The sequence below is a fragment of the Bos taurus genome, chromosome 1, assembly GCF_002263795.3.
Source record: "Bos taurus isolate L1 Dominette 01449 registration number 42190680 breed Hereford chromosome 1, ARS-UCD2.0, whole genome shotgun sequence".
Classification (NCBI taxonomy): domain Eukaryota; kingdom Metazoa; phylum Chordata; class Mammalia; order Artiodactyla; family Bovidae; genus Bos; species Bos taurus.
Genome location: NC_037328.1, coordinates 105,889,459 through 105,911,921, shown reverse-complemented (window position 1 = coordinate 105,911,921; position 22,463 = coordinate 105,889,459). Strand labels below are relative to the sequence as shown.

The 22,463-nt window shown below is 39.1% G+C and overlaps 1 protein-coding gene across 1 annotated transcript in view; it reads left to right on the top strand.

Annotated features, from left to right (window-relative positions):
• The first annotated feature begins 3,858 nt into the window (after positions 1-3,858).
• OTOL1 (otolin 1) overlaps positions 3,859-22,463 on the top strand; it is a 30,756-nt gene continuing 12,151 nt past the window's right edge. Inside the window, exon 1 of the mRNA NM_001192604.3 lies at positions 3,859-4,000. The gene's annotated coding sequence lies outside the window, so the exon portion shown is untranslated. The remainder of the gene's footprint in view (positions 4,001-22,463) is intronic.

The following is a 22,463-nucleotide window of genomic DNA, read 5'->3' as shown; positions in this document are numbered from 1 at the left end:
TTCAGTCCGTGGGTCAGGAAGATACCCTGGAGGAGGAAATAGCAACCCAGTCCAGTATTCTTGCCTGGAGAATCCCATGAACAGAGGAGCCTGGTGGGCTACTGTCTCAAAAGAGTCAGACACAACTTGGCAATGAAACAACAACAACTTTAGAATTAGAAAAGTGTTGATCACCGGCTCATCTAGTCCAAACTCATTGTCTTTTATTTATTTAATTTTTAAAAGCAGCTTTATTTAGATATAAATCACATACCATAACACTCATCTTTTAATGAACACAATTCAGTGATTTTTAGTGTATTCAAAGTTGTGCATTCATTACCACTGTAAACTTTTTAAAAAATTTACTTATTTTTTAATTGAAGGATAATTGCTTTACAGAATTTTGTTGGTTTCTGCCAAACATCAACATGAATCAGCCACAGGTATACATATGTCCCCTGCCTCTAGAACCTCTCTCCCATCTCCCTCCCTATCCCACCCCTCTAGGTTTTTACAGAGCCCCTGTTTGAATTCTCCAAGTCATACAGCAAATTCCCATTGGCTATATTTTACATATGGTAATGTAAGTTTCCATGTTACTCTCTCCATACATCTCATCTTCTCCTTCCTTCCCCTCCTGCCTTGTGTCTGTAAGTCTGTTGTCTATGTCTGTGTGGTAGACTGACTTGCCCCCAGTCTCTCACAGTTGTTAGTGACCTAGGTTCTTGGCTCCATTTTGTGGAATTAACAGGATCCAGATCCATGATAAAGTCTTAGAAACTAATGCCAAATTGTGGAGTTAGAGCAGAGCAGGAAAGTGCTAGTATGAACATGTCAGTATGATCTGGAAGGATGTAATGTGGCTAATATCCTTGTTTCCTGCCTTTATTTGGCCAATGGTGTGGGCCAGTGACAATGGCCTTATGAGTGATGAGGAGTAATTAAGGGTTTTTCAAGAATTTTTGGAACTGTTTCGGAAGCAGAGTAAGAACCATTACCTACAGGCCTAGATTGACTTCTCCTGGTAACTTCTGATTACAATGTTTCTATGAGGCCCATGCTAGCCTTGATCTAAGAGGCTAGGCAGCTCTAATACTAGTTCAGATTCTAGTTGGCATCATAGAGACTGATACCTTTGGTTATAGATGTAATGTCTGTTGGCATGCACAAACTTCTGGCTTTCCTAATGTTGTTTGTAAGACAATCAGAACACTGGAATAGGTTTGGAATTCTGGATTTAAAACATAAAAAAGGAGATCTGAAGCCCTGCAATTTCTTCAGAAATTGGAGACAAATGGAAGTTTTGCAACTGGAAATCTTTTTTTTTTTTTTATAATAAAGCATTTATTTCATGCCATATCATTCATGCCAAATATATTTACTTTCAGATTTGAGTTCCCTACATATGAGCATGTGAGTAAGCTGATAAAAAGATTAACACAGATCTTTTAACACTGAGAAGGCAATCAGTAGAAGGTAATCTACTACTAATGAAAAATTTAATCTATCCTGTTATCTGAAAAACACCTTTTGCTTCAAAGACAAATTCCTTTTCTTTCTTTCTTTTTAAATTGAAGTATAGTTGATTTACAATGTTTCAGATGTACAGCAAAGTGATTCAGTTACATATACATATATGTTTTAAGATACTTTGTCATTACAGGTTATTACAAACTCCTTTTAAATCCTTCAATCTGCTAGATTCTGTATCATGAAGCTTCCCTAGAACCTCCTCTAAGGGAACCTCTGGCTAATTTTCAGGCATACCTGATGCAGCAGGAGTGAGTTGACTCCCACACCTTTCCACAATTCCCTACTGAAGAACATTCCACAACAGACATTCTGCTTGGTCTCCAGAAAGGGGAAGTGGTTTGCTTAGGTTTGGTTATACTGATTTAAATGGGTGTCTAAATAACTCATGTTAAGGATGTGGAAACATTTAAGTGAAATCTCTACTTCGTGAAGAAAGTTTCTAACATGGAACCCCTTTTGGCTCCACCACAAATTTTGGTTAACATCTCAGAACTTATGGGCATGGGTAAACTTTAAGTTCAGTTTTTCAGTAGCAACTTTGATAGAATTATTAACTGCCAGCAGGACCAACTCATAAACAAGTAAGTGAACAAATCAATCATATTTGGACCCCATTGCTTTTTTAAAAAAGAATCAATGGACTTTAAAAAAAATCAGTGAACTTTATCTTTTCTAGTAGTTCCAGTTTTACAGAAAATTGAGCAGCAAAAGTACAGGGTCCCATGTACTCATCTCCTCACCCCCATACACTGTCATTGTTGTTCAGTCACTTAGTTGTGTCTGACTATTTGCAACCCCATGGACTGCAGCATGCCAGGCCTCCCTGTCCTTCACCATCTTGCTTGCTGTTGGAGCTTGCTCAAACTCATGTCCATTGACTCAGTGATGCCTTCCAATGATCTCATCCTCTGTCATTCCCTTCTCCTCCTGCTTTCAATCTTTCCCAGTATCAGGGTCTTTCCAATGAGTCAGCTCTTCGCATCAGGTGGCCAAAGTACTGGAGGTTCAGCTTTGATTTCCTTTAGGATTGATTGGTTTGATTTTGCAGTCCAAGGGACTCTCAAGAGTCTTCTCCAACACCATAGTTCAAAAGCAACAATTCTTTGGTGCTCAGCCTTCTTTATGGTCCAACTCTCACATTCATACATGACTACTGGAAAAACCGTAGCTTTGACTAGACAGACCTTTGTTGGCAAAGTAATGTCTGCTTTTTAATGTGCTGTCTAGGTTTGTCACACACTGTAACTCACTGCCTTTTACAATTAGTGGAAAGTATCTGTCTGCAAAGCTGGCTCATTGTCACCCATCCAGTCACATTGTCCCTTTTCTTACCTCCTTTCTCTTTCTCCATAAAATAGGAAAACCACTATAGCAGACACACTCATAACCAATTGAGTTTGTTTAATTTGAAAAATTTTTGTTGAAAGGCATCAGTATACAATAAATATAATTACCAGGACAATTATCAATGTTATAGCACCAGACCCAATATTATGAGTAATATTTTGGAACCATCTTTGAGGGCCTAGTCTAGATAATTGATCAGCTAGCTGTTTAGTTAAAGTTTTCAAATTATTGGAAGAGGGCAGACTTTTAGAGAAGGTTTTAAAGACCTTTTTTTTTTTTTTTGGTTAACAATTGTATATTTAGGGAAGCATCATCATGTATGTCTTGTAAATGAAATTGGATTTGTTTCTAGTTGTAGGCACTGTAGTTAAATCGAACAGGAGTAATACAGAATTGAGTAGAATTTTAATCACATTTTAGTGTTACTTTTTTTTGTAAATCTATTCATTGATTTCTGACCCATTTGATGGCTGTTTTTAGTTCCTGTATTTTATCTTGAATTTTCTCATCTATCTGAGCCTGAGTGGCCCACATAGTATGAGCATCTTTGGTCCAATTTTGAATACAATTTTGTGTTTGAATTGAGGTTTGTAAAGCAGTGTGTGTGACATGGCAGTAGTGCAGATGGCTGTCAATCCTAAAATGCCAGGAATTAACCAACCAGTGAATTGTTTAGATCGCCTGAGTAATTTAGTGAGTCGTTAGGAGGCAAGTCCTGCCATGGGATCCTCCTCCCAGGGTCGCTGGAGATTTACTGGTAACCACAGATTATGTCGAGACTGAAGAATCAAAAGGGACTCATTTTTCAAAGAAATAGAGGAATTAAGACAAGTATACAATTTGCAATCTATATAAGTCACAGAACGTAAAGTCTTATTAAATTGCAAGTTCCCTACAGCAATAACAAAAGGAAGGGGAACACAAGCTTGTATGAAATATGAATGATTATAACAAAAGGAATAGTTACTATGACTACGGCTGGTCTCCACGAAACATCCAGTCTAAGTTCCAAGTTCTTCGGTGTTTGTAGCAAGTTTCTAGATGTCCCATTGTTCAAGCCCAATCTGTTTATCAGGATGATTTGAGGGCAAGGAGGTGCCATTTCACGGTCAAGCCAGCCAAGAAGTCCTTTGTCATGGTAATGTTTCATCGTAGTATTAGTAACCTTTTATATTACTTGAGTAGCATAATCATCTACAGTGTTGTTAATATCATCTGAGCAGTTAAATAACCACATACCATGGGGTCCCCAATCAACAATGGTGTAATTGACCATAAACATTAATTTTCCTGATTTAGCTTGGCATCTGTCCCAATGAACAGGAGTATATTTAAAGTTCTTATATGTAAGCCCTTTGTATAATGATTTTTGTATTTTTCCTAGAGTTTCAGTATTGCTGACATGGTTCTCATAGAAAGAAAGAGCAGTAAACAGTCCAAGAATGTCCAAAAATTCTTTTTTGGAGGCAGAACGAAAGCCCATGTTTGTCAACTGACATTAAGGCATAGTTCTGCTGGACCTATGCATAGAAGAAGGACTTCATAACCTAGAGAAATATTAATTAGTCTCCCTTCTTCCTCAGGATGAGAGGGCCCCTCCAAGCTCCAAGGAGGAGGCATATATAGTGAATCATTGGTGGATATGATAGGTCCTTTATCTGTCCATTCTACAACCTGCAGTAAAGGAGGGTTAGGTATATAGGCCCAATAAGTATGATTAATTAATTTAGCTTGAGTAGGAGAGCAAAAGCAAGCAAAGCAGCATAGCAACAAAAATATTTTCCAGATTCCGAGGCATTTCCTGTTGAGAAATCAGATTTTCAGCTTGATTAGTAAGGGTTTTTATTTGCCCCCAAGTAGGGAGATCATGAGGTCGGTAACGTCGAAGGTGGTGTTTCTTGGAGATTTTCAGAGCCGCCATGGCCTGTATTGAAATTTCTTCCTCCCAGGGGTTTTTTGGTTTCATCTTTATTTTGAACACCGGAGGCTCCCTTGGGGTGGATCTTCCGAAGAGAGAGCCAGGGGAGTTCGTTGTATCCATCTTGAGAAATACAAGCATACCCCTTTCCTGTAAGATTAATTTTCCAGATTTCCATTGTTTAGTTAGCCTGTCTTGATACCAAATGGGCAGAGGAAGAGAAGTGTCCTTTAATACCTCGAAATGTTTTTCTGCTCTTGTCAAGATATCTCCTTCTGGTAAGTTTAAAAAATTTAAAACAAATAAAGGTATATTAACAATAGTTATAGGATTAAAGAATATCTTGCCAGCCTCCAGTTAAAAATAAATAAATAAATAAAAAATAGCCTCCAATAAAAAAAAAAAAAGAATATCTTGCGTTGGAATCTAGTAAAGTCTGCTCTGGATAGGGAAGATAGAATAGTTTCTGTGTATTCCCCCTTTTTAAATTTTTTAATTTGTAGTTTTAGTGTGTGATGTGTTTGTCTATGTCTTGTGTTTGTGGATTATAAGGAATGTCTGTAATGTTTGATAGAAAAAAGATTGTAAAAATTGTTTGAATTTTTTAGAAGTATAAGCAGGGCCATTGTCTGTTTTTATGGAACTAGGTGTTTTTATTATTGTAAAGTAAGCTAACAGGTGGAGAAGGCAACGGCACCCCACTCCAGTACTGTTGCCTGTAAAATCCCATGGGTGGAGGAGCCTGGTAGGCTGCAGTCCATGGGGTCGCTAAGTTGGACACGACTGAGCGACTTCACTTTCACTTTTCACTTTCATGCATTGGGGAAGGAAATGGCAACCCACTCCAGTGTTCTTGCCTGGAGAATCCCAGGGACGGGGGAGCCTGGTGGGCTGCCATCTATGGGGTCGCACAGAGTTGGACACGACTGAAGCGACTTAGCAGCAGCAGCAGCAGCAAGCTAACAGGTGGGTTATAAGGTGTTGTGTAGCTTTACCTCGAAGAGGTGTGGCCCATGTGAAAGAAGAATTTGTATCAATACAGACATGTAAAAAAGAAGATGGAGAAAGTTTAAGGAAATGAGTCACATCTATTTGTCATAATTTATCGGGTTGTAATCTTTGAGGATTGATATCTTGTGTAATGGGTCGAAGATGTAGGGGTCTACAAGTAGAGTAATTGTTAATGATTTTTTTAGCATGGCGGTATGGAATTTTAAAAATCTGGTGTAAGGAGCCAGCATTATCATGTAATAGAGTATGTTGTTTTTTGGGAGTAGCAAAAGAAACAAGTTTATCAGCTTGTTTATTACCATGAGTTATTGGACCAGGAAGGCCGGAATGTGTTTGAATATGAGTAACATAAATGGGGAAAGTGTGGTCCCTATAATGGATTGTAATTCATGAAAAAGTTGTTGGACAATAGATTGATTGGAATTTATGGTAGAAGTTTTTATATTTTTTAATAAAAAAAACTGAATATGAGGAGTCAGAATCTATATTAAAAGGGTAAGGATATAGGTGAATAACCTGAATAAGAGCATATAACTTATTTTGTTGAGCATAATTAAATTTAGTAAAAGACTTTATATTTTTTTGAAAGACCAAAATGAAGCTTTAATGTTTTTAGTCCCAAGGCTATGGTCTTTCCTGTGGTCATGTATGGATGTGAGAGTTGTACTGTGAAGAAGGCTGAGCGCCGAAGAATTGATGCTTTTGAACTGTGGTGTTGGAGAAGACTCTTGAGAGTCCCTTGGACTGCAAGGAGATCCAACCAGTCCATTCTAAAGGAGATCAGTCCTGGGTGTTCATTGGAAGGAATGATGCTAAAGCTGAAACTCCAGTACTTTGGCCACCTCATGCAAAGAGTTGACTCACTGGAAAAGACTCGGATGCTGGGAGGGATTGGGGGCAGGAGGAGAAGGGGACGTCAGAGGATGAGATGGCTGGATGGCATCACCGACTTGATGGACGTGAGTCTCAGTGAACTCCGGGAGTTGGTGATGGACAGGGAGGCCTGGCGTGCTGCGATTCATGGGGTCGCAAAGAGTTGGACACAACTGAGCGACTGATCTGATCTGATCTGATATAGAAAACATCAGCTTGAGGTATAGGTTGTGATGTAACAATGTGAGAGATAATAAATTTAGTATTTTTGAAGAAAGTTTGAAGTTTATTAGAAGGATAATGAAATGATATTAAAAAAAGTAGTCTAAGAAGTCTATTTAAAAATCAGTAGAAGTTTGTAATGTATTTTCTAATTGAGTTTTATTAATAGGTAATACAATTTTATGGGGATTGGAGTCAAAGTCTTAGTTTTATTTTTTTCATTGATAATTATTAGAACAATTAAATCAAGATAGGGTGTAAGTGACTTCGTCTCTCTAAAATGGGTATAGATCCATTTTATTGGGTGTTCTTGTTGGGCAAGAAGTCTGGTAGGGGAATGGAAAGAGGGGAGTATAAACAACTCTAAAGGCAATTTAAGTCTAATACGAGTAAGAAATTGTTTTTGTAATTTATTTTGTACTAAATAGAGTTTATCTCATGTCTTTTGTGAAAGTGAATGAGGGCTATTTAAATCAGAATCTCCTTTCAAAGTATTAAATAAATTATTCAGTTGATAATTTGTAATGTCCAAAGAGGGTATAATCTAGTTGATATCACCTAAAAGTTTTTGAAAATCATTTAAGGTTGATAATTTATCAACACGAATTTGTGTTAGTTGGGGAGTAATATGTTGTCTATTAACAATAGATCTTAAGTAATGATAAGATGTAGAGGTTTAAATTTTTTTAGGGGCAATAATTAATCTAGAGTCTTTTAAGCATCGTTGAGCTATATCAAACAGATATTCTAAAACAGATGGAGCCGAAAACAATATATCATCTATATAATGAATAACAAGAAAGTCAGGAAATTGTTTTCTCATAGGTTCAAGGGCTTGGCTATATAATATTGACATATGGTGGGAGAATTTATCATTTCTTGAGGCAATACAGTCTATTGATATCACTTATGAGGCCCGATATGATTAGGAAAAGGAAGAGAGAAGGCAAATCTTTTTTAGCCTACAGAGTGTAAAGGTATAGTAAAAAAGCAGTCTTGTAAATCTATAATAATAATATGTCAGTTTTGAGGAATAGTGGTAGGTGATGGAATTTCTGGTTGTAATGTACCCATAGGTTTTATAGATGTATTAACTTTTTAAAGGCCTATTAAGAGATATCATTTGTTAGATTTTTTTTAATTACAAAAATGGGAGAATTTTAAGGGGAACAAGATTTTCCAATATGTTTTCATTTTAATTGTTTATCAATAAGTTCCTTAGCAGCCTTTAGTTTCTCTTTTATAAGGGGCCACTGCTCTGTCTAAATAGGCTCATCACTTTTTCAAATTACTTTAATAACTGTATTGTTTGTTAAGTGAGCAGTGATCCCTAGGAAAAATGTGGAATACATATTTGAGCTTGTCATTGTATAAGTAAATCTCTTTTTATTAAATTAAGGGGTGCATCTATCACATAAGGTTGTAATGTTGTGGGCTGGCCTTCTGGTCCCTCACATGGATATATTTGGACACTTTGATAAACTTCTTGTGTTTTGGTTTGAGAAACTGCTGTAATCTGGCAAGAAATTTTCTGTATAGGCCAAGAATTGGGCCATAAATGTTTGGAGATAATAGTAATATCAGATCCAGTATCAAGAGGACCAGAAAATTTTTTGCCATTAATTTTGATATTTATATTTGGTCTTATTTGATATAATTGATTCAGAAAACTAAGATCATGGCATCTGGTCCCATCACTTCATGGCAAATAGACGGGAAACAGTGGAAACAGTGTCAGACTTTATCTTTTTGGGGGGCTCCAAAATCATTGCAGATGGTGATTGCAGCCATGAAATTAAAAGATGCTTACTCCTTGGAGGGAAAGTTATGACCAACCTAGATAGCATATTGAAAAGCAGAGACATTACTTTGCCAACAAAGGTCCATCTAGTCAAGGCTATGGTTTTTCCAGTGGTCATGTATGGATGTGAAAGCTGGACTGTGAAGAAAGCTGAGTGCTGAAGAATTGATGCTTTTGAACTGTGGTGTTGGAGAAGACTCTTGAGAGTCCCTTGGACTGCAAGGAGATCCAACCAGTCCATTCTAAAGGAGATCAGTCCTGGGTGTTCATTGGAAGGACTGATGCTGAAGCTGAAACTCCAATACTTTGGCCACCTCATGTGAAGAGTTGACTCATTGGAAAAGACTTGGATGCTGGGAGGTATTGGGGGCAGGAGGAGAAGGGGACGCCAGAGGATGAGATGGCTGGATGGCATCACTGACTTGATGGACATGAGTTTGGGTGAACTCTGGAAGATAGTGATGGACAGGGAGGCCTGGCGTGCTGCAATTCATGGGGTCGCAAAGAGTCGGACACGACTGAGTGAACTGAACTGAACTGATGTCTATAAGGATTGTTTTTGATCTGTACTGTCAAATCCATCTGTCTGCATATCATCAGAGAAGTTAATAGAAATGTAAGGTAAAAGAAGTAATTGAGCAATTTTATCCCCCTTATTAAATTGTCATAATATCTGAGATGACATCATAATTTTAATTTTTCTCTTATAATCTGAATCAATTACTCCAGGGTGAACAGTAATTTCTTTAGAAGTCAGACTGGATCCGCCAAGTAAAAGACTGAAGGTTTGTGGGGTAGGGGTCCAAAAAGTCTGGTAGGTATTTTAAAAGGGACTGTTTGAGGAAAAAGGAGAAAATCATTTACAGCTGGTATATTGACAGTAGCACTGTTGGATGTTGAGGATTTGAGGGAAAAGATGGAGTTTGTCCCTGGTTTTTGTTGATGGGGACCTGGGGAATCCCCAGTTTGGAGTTGCCAGAAATAGGCTTTTCTTCAACATCATATTTAGACTGGCATTTTCTGGCTCATTGTACCCCCTTATGGCAACAAGGGCAAATTCTTGGAGGTTTTTTAACAGTTTTAATTTTTGTATGTGTGTTTTTTAGGACAATCTTTTTTAAAATGTGTTTTATCTCCACATGTAAAACATCTTTCATTTTTCTTTTTAAAGGCAGCAGCTATTGTTTTAGCTAGTATTTGCATTTTTTGAGTTTTTGATCTTAAATTGTGACAAGCCTTTAAATAGTCAATAACAGTCTCAGTCTCATGAATTGGAGTGATAGCTCTTTGACATTTTTGATTTGTATTCTCATAAGCAAGCAGTTTTTTTTTTAGTTGTCTTTTGGCTTTTTCTCTGATAACACTATGGGAAATAGCAATTTTCAATATAGCTAAAAAATCAGCATAGGCTTCATTAGGTCCTTGAAATATTTTTGTGTAGTTGCCTTTAGGTTTTTCCTAAGGAGTAATTTGACCCCAAGCTTCAAGGGCAACTTTTAAAAATTGTTCATGTAATAAGGGAGGGCATTGTATTTGGGCTTCCACCTCATCAAACTGTCTTGTACTGGTTAACATTTCAAAAGTAATTTGGTTTTGGGGAGCACCAGCTCAAGCATTAGAATTTGCACGATCTTGGGCTACATCCTGAAGCCATATTGTCCACTGAAGATATTTTTCTGGCTTAAGAAGAGCATTTATCAAAAGTCGTCAATCATAAGGAACAAAATTTCCAATAGAAGATGTCCTAGTGTTTAAAAGATACTTAGTAAAGGGCGAATGAGGGCTGTACATGGTTACAGCTTTTTTTATTTGTTGTATGTGAGAAAAATAAATGTCTTCTTATTGAGGTATAATTTGTCCTTGAGCGTTAGGATTTCTTAAAACAGGAAACGTGGAAAAGCCATCAGCCTCAGAGACTTGAGATTGTAAAGCCAACAATTCAGAAAGCCTTTGTCATGAAGGAGAATGAGTAGATAGTGGTTTTTCATAAATACGAGTGTGAGCTAAAGGCTTATCATTGTCATCAAGGAAAGTACTGTCAGCCTCAGAAGAGTTATTATCAGAGTCATTTTGTCTTAGAGTTAAGAGGACTTTTGGTTTGGCGCCCATTGTAAGAAGAGGAGGAGCACTTGGGGCAACCGGAGCAGTGTTGGTGGGAAAATTTTGAAATATTTTATGTTGTTCTAATTGGGACTTTTGTAAAGTTTCATCATCTAATTTATATTCATGTAACAAGTGTTTTGCCTGTTGTCAAATATTGGAGGGGGGGGGGCGGCTAGAATTTCCTTGAAATGGCAAGATTACAGCTTTAATGAGGGCCCATAAGGGCTAGAAATCTATTGGAATATTTTTTTCCCATCTTGTGGCTCATTTAACACTTTTTAAAAAACCTGGTTCCAGGGATTATGTTCGATTACCATTTGGAGACAAGCCTCTATCCACTGATGTGAAAATGAGAGTCCTTGAACTTTAAATAAATGATGAAGCAAAGTAGAAAAGCGGTGGGGCTTTCCAACCATTTGTCCCATAACCTCACACTTACCGACCTTAGTAGGTCCACAGTCACTCCGTCCGCTTGTCAAGGGTGTACTCCAGGTCCCTGTTCGGGCGCCACTTGTTATGGCGTTCTTGACAGACCAGAACTTAGGGACAGGAGTTGACAAAAAGAAGGTGAAGAAAAGAAGGATGTGGGGGACCCAAGTCTCTAGTGGAACAAGTCATATATATAAGCACACGCCGCTTTAATCATAGTGGTGTGTGCTCTTGTATATGGTTATACAAGGAAGGAAGTCATATATAAGCACACGCCACTTTAATCATGGTGGCGTGTGCGAATATACGGTTATACAAGGAAGCTTTATGCAGAAAAATAAAGTTGAGCAAAAACACCAAAACCAAATGCATAACAACAGTAACTAAGGGAATAACAATCGTTATAGGGCCATAACAACAGCAACTAGGGGAATAACAATCGTCACAGGGCCAGAAGACAATCCATGTATTGGAAATAGGAACATGAATAAGTAGTTTCACAGAAAAGTAAAAGGTTACTGAAAGGAATCTATGAATGCATTCCATCTCATGACCTCAGTCCTGAGAATTGTGTGCAGCTCTGCTCATTCCAAATAGGAAAAGGAGTATGTCAAGGCTGTATACTGTCACCCTGCTTATTTAATTTATATGCAGAGTACATCATGAGAAACGCTGGACTGGAAGAAACACAAGCTGGAATCAAGATTGCTGGGAGAAATATCAATAACCTCAGATATGCAGATGACACCACCCTTATGGCAGAAAGTGAAGAGGAAATAAAAAGCCTCTTGATGAAAGTGAAAGTGGAGAGTGAAAAAGTTGGCTTAAAGCTCAACATTCAGAAAACTAAGATCATGGCATCCGGTCCCATCACTTCATGGGAAATAGATGGGGAAACAGTAGAAACAGTGTCAGACTTTATTTTGGGGGGCTCCAAAATCACTGCAGATGGTGACTTCAGCCATGACATTAAAAGATGCTTACTCCTTGGAAGAAAAGTGATGACCAACCTAGATAGCATATTCAAAAGCAGAGACATTACTTTGCCAACAAAGGTCCGTTTAGTCAAGGCTATGGTATTTCCAGTGGTCATATATGGATGTGAGAGTTGGACTGTGAAGAAAGCTGAGCGCAGAATAATTGATACTTTTGAACTGTGGTGTTGGAGAAGACTCTTGAGAGTCCCTTGAACTGCAAAGAGATCTAATCAGTCCATTCTAAAGGAGATCAGCCCTGGATGTTCTTTGGAAGGAATGATGCTAAAGCTGAAACTCCAGTACTTTGGCCACCTCATGTGAAGAGTTGACTCATTGGAAAAGACTCGGATGCTGGGAGGGATTGGGGGCAGGAGGAGAAGGGGACGACAGAGGATGAGATGGCTGGATGGCATCACCGGCTTGATGGACGTGAGTTTGAGTGAACTCCGGGAGTTGGTGATGGACAGGAAGGCCTGGCGTGCTGTGATTCATGGGGTCGCAAAGAGTCGGACACGACAGTGACTGAACTGAACTGAACTGCTCCTTCCTGTTTCCCAGGAACTGATAAGGAACAGAAGGCCCTTGAGAAACAGAAAACAACGTATAGGATTACTTAAAAGTAAACGTTCCCTGACACACTCAGAATCCCTTGGGAGAGAAATAAAAATTGATGAAATAGAGTAGTGAGAATTTTGTTTTTGCCTTTGCCTAATGCCATCCTTAAAGGTTTGATTTGGTTTTTGGAGATGTTGAGCCAGGGCTTATTTTCACATCAAAATTTAATGTATGTTTATAACTAGTCTACTCACCCCTGTGGGTGAGTTTGCTTTTCCACCAACCCGTCACCTTCAATGATTACTTCGTTCTCCCTTAGCTTGCTCCCAGCTCTCCAAAATACCATTCCTTCTCTGCACCCAATTCTATGTCATGGACCTCGCCTGTGACCTAGAACATTCTGCTTCCTCTCATACTACCTGGAATTAATACAGACTGTGCAGAGAAGAGGAGTAACTGAAAAAGTGGTGGCACGCACAGAGGGGAAAAAAGTAGTCACATTCACTGATGGACTTTTTTTTTTTTTTAATGGTGTTAGACTCTGAACCAAATCCACTTCCTTTTTGTTGTTGTTGCTCAGCCCCTTAGTCGTGTCTGACTCTTTGTGACTCCACAGACTTCAGCATGCCAGGCTTCCTTGTCCATCACCAACTCCCAGAGCTTGCTCAAGCTCATCCCCATTGAGTTGGTGATCCCATCCACCCATCTCATCCTCTGTTGACCCCTTCTCCTAATGCCTTCAATCTTTCCCAGCATCAGGTTCTTTCCCAATGAGTCAGATCTTCCTTTTATCCAACTGAAAAATGCTGAGAATATGTTTTTTATTTTACTGCACACTGTTAAATACAAGAGGCATTTAACTTAGAAGGTAATGTTATGCTCAATGTGCTTAATAAAATTGTAAAGGATTCACTTATTTTCACACTCTTGGAGAAACAGTCTCCCACTGGATAATGGAAATTATGATGCTTTTGTTGCCTCTCTTGCCACAAAGAGATGAGCAAGGCTTATCAGAGATGATTAAAGTGACACTTAAAAAACAAAGTGGGGAAATAGGAACCTGTAGTTGCAAAGTTTCTCATCCTTCCTTTTGATGATTTGCAAAGTTTTCAGACTCAAAATTTGAGCTCAAGGAGGCTTGCCTGAGTTTGCTGAAAGCATCCAGGCAGGAGAAAACAGCTTCTCAGAAATTCTTCCTAATTTACCCTTGTGGGTGCAGAGGATTGAGAGCTCAACACCTGGTATCTTAAAAAGCAAAAGAGGAGATTGTTTGATGGATGTGGCTCTTGAGGAAGGAGAAGAAAGCAGTGGCAGCAACTGGCTCTACCTATTCTCCTTTTTCTGACATCCTTATATACCATACCCTATTTTGGGACCTTCTTCCTTGGGGTAACATGCCTAAAATGAGTGTGATGTTAATGATCCCTCTTGGCTATGGCTCCTGACTCACAACTCTACTTTTGGTTACTTGTTTAAGTGGGGAGGTCCTAGGAGCCTGCCTGGGAACAAGTCCTGAAGTCATCCTATTTCTTGACTGGGTCTCAGGCCACTCACAACGCTTCTTCTTTTCTGTCCATTCCTCAACACAGGAGGAGCCCCTCAGAGGAACATCTCAAGCTTTATCAAAGCTGAAGTTGTGTCTGAGATCTCACTTTACTCCTAAAATCCACTCAGGGAATCTGGGAATTAATTACTTTGGTATTAGGGAGACAAAATTTAACAAACGCCCTTTTTATGCAAGCATTTTTGTCTTGGTTGTGCTGCCCAGTACAAAATTATCTCTGATTCATTGTTATTGTCTAATTTAATCTAAAACCTTGACCAGTAATTAAACCTCACCCTGTATTTCTAAAGGAAAATAATATTAGTCATATTCCTTAGGAGATTTCCCATGCATAGATTCATACTTTGCTTTCTTCTTATGCTCATTTTCTTGAAGTGATATAGTAAAACCACAATCCTAAGAACCTCCTAGAGTCTAAATAGGAAGTTAAATTCTAGATGAATTGTTAATAAGTTACATGATACACTTTTCACATAGATATTAAAGTAAGAATTATGTTCCAGAGTAGGTTGGCCTTTGAACTGTGAATTAATGTCAACACATTGTTGCCGGCCACCCTTACCTCTTTTTGTCAGAACTGCAGCAACTCCCATGTGCTTTTACTGATCATTGTTTGACTCACATGCAATCATCCTCTGCACAGCAGCTAGGGTCTCTCCCCTGCTCTCACTTTCAGTGACTTATTACAGCTTATAGGATAAACCCCAAACCCTTATGATGGACAACATAAGTGAACAAACTAAATACATCTTGGGTAATCGCACAGCCTCTCTCTCACTCCATACAGTCAGGGCCTCCTGGCCTTCCTTCTCTCTCTTGTACAAGGCACACCTGTTTCCTGCCGCTTGGAAGGTTCTTCTCCTTGATCTTCTTGAGACTGACTGCTCTGATTTGTCACTGCTCCTTCCTCAGGCCTTCTTTTTTTTTTTTTTTTTCATTTTTTTTAAATTTTACTTTATTTTTAAACTTTACATAATTGTATTAGTTTTGCCAAATATCAAAATGAATCCACCACAGGTATACATGTGTTCCCCCTCCTGAACCCTCCTCCCTCCTCCCTCCCCATACCATCCCTCTGGGTCGTCCCAGTGCACTAGCCCCAAGCATCCAGTATCGTGCATCGAACCTGGACTGGCATCTCGTTTCATACATGATATTTTACATGTTTCAATGCCATTCTCCCAGATCTTCCCACCCTCTCCCTCTCCCACAGAGTCCACAAGACTGTTCTATACATCAGTGTTCTATACATCAGGCCTTCTTATCTTAAGTACCACTTCCTGAGGTAGGCTTTCTCTAGCCACCTGTCTGAAACAATTTTGCCTTGTCGTGCATACCCACTCAGTCATGTCTGACACTTTGTGACCCCATATATTGTAGCCTACCAGACCTCTCTGTCCATGGGATTCTCCAAGCAAGATGGAGTGGGTTGCCATCTCTTTATCAAGTAACCCTATTTATTTCTTCGACAGCACTTATTACAGTCTGAAATATTGAATTTTTTATCATCAGATGTTTATTACTCCCAGTGGAGTGCAAGTTTTATGGGAGCAGATATTTTGTTCTGTAACTCCTTCATTTAGTATGTCTATACAGAAAGGGTGTTTAATAAACATTTGCTGACTGAATTAAAGGATGAATGAATGTGAAACATGGATATAAGAAGGAATACATCATGGAATATTGGTCATAATGAAATGTTGTGAGAAACTAAAATGTTCACACAGGAAAGGAATGTTATACACATAAAAGTCCATCTTATAATCTTATATAACTATACAAGTGTCAGAGAGGAATAATTCTCTGCATAAGGTTAAAAGATCATTACTGTTACAGCTTGGCTGCATATTCACACCTATCCATGTGCCTAAAATTATTTCAAAAGCTTTCATATTTATACTGGAATCAACATTCAAGAATGCACCTGGGATATATCCTTGTTGAGGATTATATATTCTCAGGCTCAGAACATTGTGGAGGATCTTTTGACAAAATTTTTGCGGATATAATTTGATCCAGCTAGTTTCTAAGAGGTTAAGATGTTGTGGATGGATGAGGAGTGATTGGGTTAAGAAAAAGAATATCCTGTTTTGGATATAAAACAGGCCAAGAATTTATATTAAGAGAAGTAGAAGTAAAAGCAAATGGAGAAAAAAGAAGAAGAATATAGCAGGATTTAGTCTGGGACCACTGTAGGTGTGTCAGGCAGGAGGGCATTTGATACAAGTAATTAGGTGTTCATGCCCTTGTTGAAGAGGAAGGAGCACAGGGCAGAAGGACTGCCACTAGCTCTTTGGTTTGTTACCAGCCTTTAGAGAATCAGAACTTTGCAGCCACCTACATGGAATCATATAGGCAGGGAATCATGTTGTTGTACCAGAAAACAGTGCAAAACTTCAATTCTGCCAAAGTCCACAAGGTCACTAAAAGGTCTTCCACATCCACACAAATGTTTCTCACTGGCAGAGACTAAACTGGATCCTTGATGGAAAAAGATTCTGGGAAAAATGATTTTCAGACTTTGAGTCCCTGAGATAAAAGGGAGACCATAAAAAGGGATGGAAATGGTGCCAAATGCCAATCTGGAACAGTATGAGAACAGGAAATACTTGTCATTGCTTTAAAATACTATTTCTGGCTAGTTAATTTCATTACCTCTAATCCTAACTAAAAATAATAGCCAACAGTAACAACTAAGGACACTGTTTTAAGAGCGCTTCATGCATTATACATTAAGTCTCACTGTACAAGATTTCTCTACTGTTATTATCTCCATTAAAAGACAAGGGGCCAAGACTTTGCTCCCAATCAAACAACTCATAAATAGATCTGAATCCTGTACTCAGTTCTCACTGTCTACAAAGCCAGTGACTTTTAGTCCTTATACTATATTACTTGCTAGTCATTGATTAAATTTATTTAAATTCATGGCCCTAGTGTCAACATAAAACTTTCTAATCATCTTACAAATACACATTATTAAGTTGGTATAAATATATAACTTAAATTTCCACTTGTTTTTGGAAAAGAACTAATACATCTTTAAAGATCATCCTCCTGAACATAGGCACTAACTTAACGAACACAGATTTAGAAGAAATGTAATGTCCCTTGTATTTACAATGAAATTTTATGACATGAATTCATTTTCATACATTGATAAAATTTTGTTATAAAACCACATCACAGAATCTCAAGGTTAGATGCACATTCAAGGTTGAAGTATCTTTGAATGAGTGATAGTCGCTCAGTCGTGTTTGACTCTTAGTAACCCCGTGGACTGTAGCCTGCCAGGCTCCTCTCTCCATGAATACTGGAGAATCTTTAAAATCCTTTCTAATAGGATCTCGGGCTTCCTGGGTGGCTCAGTGGTAAAGAATCTGCTGGCAGTGCAGGAGCCACAGGAGATTCGGGTTTGATCCCTGGTTCGGGAAGATCCCGCGAAGGAGGGCGTGGCAACCACTCCAGTATTCTTGCCTGGAGACTCCCCATGGACAAAGGAGCCTGGTGGGCTACAGTCCATAGGGTTGCAAAGAGTCAGACACGACTGAAGCGACTTAGCAAACAAGCCCATAATAAATTTCATCAAGGGATGGCCCAGTTTCTGCTTAAGAACTTTGAATGGGGGCAACATCCAGGACCGTGGGGGCTGATTGACAAGGGGGAGGAGCATGTAGGATCCCTGCTGCTGGGCAAAGGTAAAATGGGGCTGCCTGGAAGCTGCTTAGTCATTTTTGTCTCAGTTGTAGGAATATAGTGTTAGCCTAGAAGCTGGAACTATTGGTAACAGTTTTTGCTACCTAATCTTTCCCAAACTCACTCCATGGTTTACAGATTATAGTTTGAGTGTCTGTGGTGGATTCAAAACAGCCAAAGATTATTTGGCTCTTCTTCCAGTGAGAGATGGGGGTCTATGCCCCTTCTTTTGGAGTCTGGCTGGCCTCTATGACTGCTCTAATTAGCAGAATTCAATAAAAGTGTTGCTTCCAGTTCTCAGGTACAGCCTAAGGAGACTGGCAGCTTTAATGTTCTGGGAGCTGTCTTTTTGGGAACCCTGAGGTCTGATTGATGAAATTTGACAATCTTGAGCCTAGCATGCTAGGGAGACTATTGTGATTGATGAGCTCAGCTTCCCCCCCCCGCGCCCCCCCCGCCCCCCGCCCCTCCACTTTATTAAGGAACTGAATTTATAGTGAAGTCTCCCTGCACTAACCCATGCATCAGCTGAATACTGCTGAGTGACCTTAGTTGATGCTTCATAGAACAGAAGAATCATCTAAATAGTGAAAATCACTCAGTTGTGTCCAACTCTTTGTGACCCCATGGACTACACAGTCCATGGAATTCTCCAGGCAGGAATACTGGAGTGGGTGGCCTTTCCCTTCTCCAGGGGATCTTCCCAACCAAATTCCTGACCTGTGACTTTATGAGTTCTGGTAAAATGGTTAAAGTCACTGAGTTTGAGGAACTGTGTAACACAGTGGTAGATAACTGGAGCATATCTGTGGGATCAGTGAGGGTTGTCCAATCTAAATTGGCTTCAACTGGTCTCACCTGCATTCAGTCACATGTCTGTGGATCAGGTGGGGACTTTCATCCAGATTGTCTTGGGCTGGAGCAGCTTACCTGGGCCAGCTCTGCTCTGTGTGTCTTTCATTGTCTTTTGTGACAAGCAAGCTCAGCCATGCATATCCTTCTCATGGCAATGGCCAAAGTGCAAGACAGCAAGTAGAAACATGTAAGGGCTCTTGAAACTTAGACTTGGAAATGGTGCCCTGTTATTTCCACCTCATTCTACTGGCCAAAGTCACATGGCTGAACTCAAAGTCAAAGGATTGGAGTATAGACCTCATTCTTCATGGGAGACCGTGAAAAACCTATATAGCAAAGAGTATGAGTACAGGGAAGGATGGGAGACAATTGGAGACAATAATGCAATCTACTACTTCATTTCAGTTTAGAAAAAATTTATGGGATACATATTGTCCTAGGCCCTGGGGACATAGAAACAAAAGAGACGCAACTTTCTACTCTTGAAATGCTTACAGTCTGGGCAACTTTCAGGAGGAGTAAAAGGGCTTTTACTATATTTATGTTAACTGGGGACCTCAATCTCCTTTTAGATCTTTGCTTCTAACCCCTCTGTTAAGATTTATATCTATGTTTATCTTCAGACTTAGCATTTAAGTCATGTTTTTTGTTCTAGTGACTTAGAGTTTGGTCAAGTGCCCTCACTTGCTAGACTCATTGTGAAGGTTTTGCGGGCTGGTTTTCGTGTGTTTACACAAATATGAAAACAATCTATAGTTAAAAGGAAATAATATCTGTGCACCATCAGTCAGGTTGCTATCAGCACTTTTGGAAAGGGATTCATGTTTTCCTCATCTCCAAGTTCTTAGGGAGCCTCATCAAATCTTCAAGTACTGATGACATTATCCTTTAATATCTACATTTAAATTGGGAAGCAGGAAGCCACATTACAAGGAAGATACTTATGAGGACAATCCACACCCTCAGTCAGGGACACCAAACACCTTCCCAAAATTGGTTAGCTCTGTTCTTTCCTTTCTGTGGACCTTTAGCCTCTTTTTGGATGGGCTGTGCTCCCCTCTGTAACTGCACCACACAAGTATGTTCCATGATCAGAGCCAGACATCTCATCTCTCTTCTTCCTCATGTCTCCCATTAAGTTCCCATTTCTTGTTTGTGAGAAACCACTTTCTCCCACTGCAGGGCCTTAGGTGGGCTCTGTGAAGGGCCTAACTCGGCTTGTTGTGCAGCATCTCTGATCACTCATTCATCACCAGGCAGCCCAGCACAGCAAGGAGTGTTTGGGTTGATTTTGGAGTCAAATGGATTTAGGTTTTAATCCCAGCTCTGCTCCAGACTAATACTGTGATCTCAGGCAGGCTACTCAACCTCTCTTTGCCTCAGTTTTATAATCCATTATGTGGGCATAGTAAATCTTACTTTTCATGGTTTATGTGTGATGTAATTATAATAATAATTATAAATTGCCTGGAAAATGCCTGTCATGATCTCATTGTTAGTTTTCTCCCTTCCCCCATTCAACAGCTATCTCTTATTTGCCACCTCAGGACTGATTTACCAAGGGGCTATCATAACATGTTTTCAGGATCAAAAATAACTTGCTGTGCCAAGGAGAATAATACAGATATATTTCAGTGAGGAAAAAAAAAACCCTGGTTATTTCCCTATATAACCTCATTTGCTTAAACGAACATAAACAATGGCAGAGCATTAATACAGCATTTTGTAAACTCGAATTATTTTTATAGCAAAGTGGTGAGAAAATTGAAAGTGTCTAGTATTTCACTTTCCATATTTTGTACTTTGGCTTTTTGCCATGTTTGGATATTTACTGCAGACAGGATCCTTACTGATTTTATTTATCTTTATTTGTATGACCCAGCACAGTTCCTGACTCTTCTTAGATGCTCAAGTAAATGTTTGTTGAACAAATGAATGTTTCATTGAATGCAGTTGTATGAACTCATGAAAGTTGAATTGTATTATATCTAAGCAGAGTATTTTTGTGTCTGGTTTTGGCTGGGGCTGGGTTTAGCTGACTGATGCACAGTGACCACGTGTATGTGTTCAATCTTACAGGGATGGGGGAAGAAGGGGTGCAAGACCTGTATTTGGAGAGATGCTTTATAACCATCTGCTCTTCACACTTTCCTCTTTGCTTTTGTAGTTTCTTATCTTTGCTACTAGATTGTCAACTCCCTGAGGGCAGAAGCCATCCGTTCATTTCAGTTACTCAGTTGTGTCCAACTCTTTGCAACCCCATGGACTGCAGCATGCCAGGCTTCCCTGTCCATCACCAACTCCTGGAGTTTGCTCAAACTCATTCCATTGAGTCAGTGATGCCTTCCAACCATCTCATCCTCTGTCAGCCCCTTCTCCTCCTGTCTTCAATCTTTCCCAGACTCAGGGGCTTTTTCAGTGAGTCAGTTCTTCGCATCAGGTGGCCAAAGTATTGGAGTTTCTGCTTCAGCATCAGTTCTTCCAATGAATATTCAGGACTGATTTCCTTTAGGATGGACTGGTTTGATTTCCTTGCAGTCCAAGGGACTCTCAAGAGTCTTCTCCAACACCACAGTTCAAAACCATCAATTCTTTGGTGCTCAGCTTTCTTTATAGTCCAACTCTCACATCCATGCGTGACTACTGGAAAAGCCATAGCTTTGACTGGACAGACCTTTGTGTCCATAACAGAGGCCATAGCTTAGTCTATAGTATCATATCTCACTACATATAATTTCTCAGTGCTTGTAACACTGTTGGTATTCAGTTAATGTTGGTTGAAAGGATAAATATAGTAGCAAAAGCAGCTTAAAAGAAGGTTCTCATTTTTGGATCTTTATATAATATTGGAAATACAGCATCCCTTATCCCTTCTCATCTGCTTTGATTTATATCTGTCTCCTCTAGTGCTCTTTCATTGATCCTACCCTTGGATTTATTGTCCTTTAATCTCATCTGTATAAATATCACATGATTTGTGGGGAAGGGTGGAGGCTTTGATATTAAACAGACCTGGATTTAAGTTCTGAATTAATAACTCGCAGATTGTGTGATCTTGATAAGGTACATAAGCAATTAGTACCTGTTTTCTCATCTGTGAAGGTGAGTATGTCACCTGCCTGGCAGAGCTGCTTTGAGAACAGATTGGATTGATGAATGTAAGGTGCCTACTCTTTGTAGGGCTTCTATACACAGTAGATGTTACTATCTGTATTTCCACTCTCTTTACTCTCTTACTATTTACCCTAATCATGCCTGCCTTTTCTGTTCAGAAGCCATGCATTTCTAACCCTGGCTATCTGTTAGCAGTCACTGGAATGCTGGGAGTTTTGCGGAATGGAATACTATGATCAAAATTTCATTTCATTAGGAACCTTATGTCCCTGTGAACATTGATAAAAACTTTAATAAGAATAGCCACTATTTGGCTTTTTAAAATAATACAAAGAGAAATGTGAGTTTTCAGAAAAAAACCCCTCAAATTATAAAGCAAAGAATCAGAGAGTTAAATGACATGTGAAGAATATAAAGATATAGCATATATTTAAATTTATGACTTTTCATTCTCTCTCTCCATTTATTACAACAGATTCCAAA